The 4647-nt window shown below is 38.3% G+C and overlaps 1 protein-coding gene across 1 annotated transcript in view; it reads right to left on the bottom strand.

Moving 5' to 3' along the window:
* Positions 1–3575, bottom strand: part of mub (poly(rC)-binding protein mub) — a 103116-nt gene extending 99541 nt beyond the window's left edge. The window contains exon 1 of the mRNA XM_018543216.1: positions 3072–3575. The gene's annotated coding sequence lies outside the window, so the exon portion shown is untranslated. The remainder of the gene's footprint in view (positions 1–3071) is intronic.
* Between the last annotated feature and the right edge of the window lie 1072 nt (positions 3576–4647).

Raw genomic sequence — 4647 nt, 5'->3', positions numbered from 1 at the left:
CCCCAAAACCTGTCCTCTTCCTGCCGCGCTTCTCGACCACTCTTGACGAAACCCCGTCAGACATCCATCCTCGCGTATCCAGCGAGTTAATTATTAAATGCATCGTCGTGCCTGCTGGGTAGCCCCCTCACTCTCTGTCGTATTACATCTCCTCTTTTCACCCTCACTGGTCCATGCGAAATCTTCCTCTCTCCCCGCTGCCATACACCCCCCTCGGTTTTCTCCTCCATGAAAAGATACGGTTCATCTAGAATTTTCGACTGACTCTCTCATGATCCACGGGTTTTAACATCAAAGCGAGTGTAAAATTGCTTTCATCACCTCCCGATTGCAATTGAGGATTTTGAGTCGAATGCATTTACTCTTTCTTCTGTTAATCTTACACGAGAGACAATACGAGACCAAGATGTATTTTTCGTTTGTCTAGATTAGACTGATGATGTATGTGTCTCTTGTATAATTTTTTTTTTCTTTTCCTTCGGTTAAAAATTCAACGCCTGCATAAAAATGCAAGATGGCGTTACACAACGCATGTAACATTTTTTTCTTCCAGTGACCCACTCCATTTTCTCCCAGTGCATTATCAACGCAACAGTTTCAAAGAGTATCAGTAACGGAAGCAGAAAATGACAAATGATCTAACATTTATCGCTGTATATATAGACGGTAAATTATTCAGTACGTCAACTTGCCTTAGGAAGTTCATAATATTCCGTGTTTTATTCGCGGTAATATTGATTGTTCAAAATCCGATCGATATAAGAATCACACAAGTATACAGAAACTCGAAGCTTTCTGGGAGACGAAGTTTCTTATTCCGAAATCATGTTGAAACAGAAACACGTCCAAATCCATTATCAGACATTTTTAGACAGGAAGATCGAGCTATCTCCTTTACGTGTTGTATACTCGATATTACAATTATATTTCTTTTCGAATAAAAAGATTGTAGAGAAGGGAGAGATTCACAATAAATTCAACCGCCATTAATATTACGGCACGTTTACCTGTTAACATTTTTTTCGTTTTATGATATAATGCCTCGTCGCACTTGTTTAAATGAGTATTGACTTGACCTTATTTCAAGAAAATCAAGGAGGAAAAGGGGGTGAGTTGTATTTACGTGAAACCATCTAAACGCGAAGGGGGTGGGATCGCGTATGAATTCTCGCATTACACTTCACAAATGAATTTTAATATATGTTAAAAAAGCGTGCAGCGTTTGCGCCATTCAATCCCCAAACTGCCGGATCGAAAGTTTATTACATTTTGATACGCAATATCGCCTTCTACATGGACGTGTTTATGTCTCATCAATGTACACATTTTAATACATGGATAATGAAATTATAGCCGCTATTCATTGTCGAATCTTAAGCCTGCGGCATGCAATGTTTGTTTTCCTGCTGGATTGCTTGCTTTAGTAAATTACTAGAACTGCACCACACAGAGCGCAGAATTTCTAATAATTTACCAACATGCAGACAGGAAAACAAGCATCGCAGGCTTTATATTTAAAACCTTCTTAAGTACAGTCATTCTTAAGATGTCATAAGCCACTTAAAAATATTAACATTTTAAGACATATATTATGTAACAAAACGAAAAGAATATATTCGAAGTACGCGATCAGCATTGAAGAGTCGCGATTCCTATATCTTATAGCTTCAGTTTATACAGCGGGTATTCCCCGTTTGATTGCTGCGAGCTGTGTTTAAACCAAACGGATGCCAATAGACGCAATAGGGAACATATGTCAGCTACAGGTCGTCGACGTACATATGCGCACTTACCAACGCATGTTAGAGCCACCAATCAAAGTGCCACAACATTGTATCGCATCACATTGCCAGGAACATTACACCTCCTGCGCGGCAAATGGCCGAAATGTTGCTCGTCACAGAGATAATAACACGGTGTATCTTCATTGTTATGCTCTGCCTAACGTCTGTCGCAACCGTTCGCCTGTCTGCCCACAAAATCCATTTGTCTGACGCTCAGCGACGTCAAGTGGATCTTAGCGTCGCATCAAAGGTACTCAAACCTTTCGCCAATTACGTGACAGCTAACATCAATCATATAGCAAGTACTATATGGAGTTGCAAGAACATACAAAAACGATTTATTAAAGATGGGATTCTGAACGTTATATTTATGAAAAAGGTACAACGACGATGTAATGGTGCTTAACGGAAGAGAAAGAATGAAAAGAGAAAAAAGAGGTAGAAATAGAAAAGGTTTAATTTTATATGAACAAGTTGACAAATATAATATATATATATTCGTAATATTAATTTTTAATGCATGATTTTCTAATAAATGCACTGTAAAAAATAAAATGTTAATTTTAATTTAAAGACGTTGAGTGGATTTTTGCATATGTATCAGAAAATCCACTCAACGTCTTTAAGTTAAAACTAACATTTTATATTTTACAGTGTATTTATAAAAACTGAAAGTACAGAAAAATATTTTTAAAGAAAAAAAGAATAGAGATGTTAGGAATACTAGTCAAAAAAGTAAATACTGTAGTCTTGAAAATTATTCTTATCTCTATACGAATTAAATTTAATCATTATAAAGAGCGAGTATTTATTTTTTTAAAAAGAATCTCTTTTGAGAGAGAATACGGAATATAACTTTATTTAACTTTTAATAAGATATAAATATTCATTGTTGAAATTCTCATAATAACAAACAAATAATTAGTAAATCACAAAAAAAAAAATTTTCATTCGAGATCCTTACATCAAATTGTATCGCATTTCTAAAAGATCAGACATAGAAATAAAAAAAATGATGTTCTTGGTACTACTTTTCCAAGATTTACGAAGCTAGTTCTTCTTAATGGCGTCTCAGCTTGTCCACGTAAGTAAGGAAACTCGATTTAAGTAACTTAGCAACAGTTACTAAACTCTTCGCCTGATTGATTGCGAATACATGTAACAGCGAGAAATGGAACAATCGGGGAAAACTCGAAGGTAGCTCAACGAGGTCCACTGTAGCGAGAATAGACGGGACGCGGGGTGCGGTATACTCACAAAGAATGATGGCGACGCGACGGTACTCACCCCCTCAGGCCAAAAGCTCTCTTTGCCAGCTCCAGCTTGAAGACGCTCGGTCAACAAGCAGCCGGAAGCTTGAGTCTCGCCTCCTTATGACGTCTGCAACGAGTAAGGCGGTACTCCAGATTCAGTAGTCGCGTTTTCTTCTCACTTTCGCGACACTGCCGTGTTAACCGTGCTTTCTTACGTGACGTGACGACGAATCGGCAAGTTTAAAAAAGAAAGATCGGGAGAAAGAGAAACGATCGGGGCTCTTCTCGAATTTACTCAACGGACCGTGACAAGACTGCGAAAGCGTTCGATCGGAACGAACATCAGACGATGGGGACAACAACGTAGTGCACCTCGTATCTGGTGGAGGAGAGAAAGAGAAAGAGGAGAAGAGAGAAAGGAAGATGTAAAAAAAAAGGAGAGAAAAAGAGAAGAGGCAACGGAGGGATAAGCTAATTTTAGAGTTAAGGATCCGTGTGAAGTGGAAGAGAGGACAGCGAAGGAGTGAACGTGCGAGTACAATACATTACGTACATCCAGAGGCTGTCTCGCACGAATAAGAGACAAGCGAGAAGATGGAGAACGTATGATCTTGGGACACACTGCCAAAAAGAACTCGATCACCGACCAATCGCCATTCGAACAGTTACCTCCCAGTAAATAGAGATCGCCATCACGGCCAACTGGGGCTGACACTAATAGATCTCTTAGATGGAACATCGCCTCGATTGAGGCGTTTAATGTCGGGGTTGCGTATTACCGTGCCATCAGCTTAACCGTGTTCTCTAATCACGCGTGTTTATCGATGATCACATTCATCAAGCGACCTTTTTCCCCAACGGTATACTTCTACAATTATCTAAAATGTATGCTTCAATGGCAATGCATGCGCTAAACTTATCCGACTATCCAGAACTTTTTCTTCAGTTGGCCGGAATCTATAAATGGATAGTCGCTGAATTTAAAAAAACTTCAGATTCTCACAAAGGAAGAACTAAGAAGGGCGTTTTTCCACCAACTTGTGTAACGAATATATCACAAAAGAAATAATGCTCACTGTTTATTATATATATGGCTATATTTACTATTTTTAAATTCCTTTTCATTTCTTTTATGTCGCGATATACGAGTTTCGTATAAGAGAAATTCTGATGACAAGCCACGATGTGATCTTCAGTTTTTCTAACAAGCACGCGGATGACTCTCACGAGGCAACGTATAATGAAGAACTAGAGATCCAACATTGATCGCGTGGGCCACAGAGGACTGAATTAAAAGGAGATAACTGCATCGTAATCTTCAACCTAGACATTCCTTACGAGAATAATATTGTATTGCAGAGGATTCTTTAAAGGAAGAGATTATATTCCAGGAAAATCTATTGCGTCAGTCGCAATGTGTTTTTATCTTTTCGATTCCACTGATTCGTTCCTATAAAATCGAACATGGAGTCCTTTTACCACTGAATCAACGGGGAAGGTTATGGGGGAGGCCATGGGAGCCTTGAAGTCTACTTTTTTAAAAATATTTCTAGCAAAATATATATTTTAAATATATTTTTGAAATGCTTAATCACAATTTTCATATTTTT

Source organism: Cyphomyrmex costatus, unplaced genomic scaffold (assembly GCF_001594065.2).
Source record: "Cyphomyrmex costatus isolate MS0001 unplaced genomic scaffold, Ccosl1.0 scaffold361, whole genome shotgun sequence".
Lineage (NCBI taxonomy): Eukaryota > Metazoa > Arthropoda > Insecta > Hymenoptera > Formicidae > Cyphomyrmex > Cyphomyrmex costatus.
This window is presented reverse-complemented; position numbering and strand designations above follow the sequence as displayed.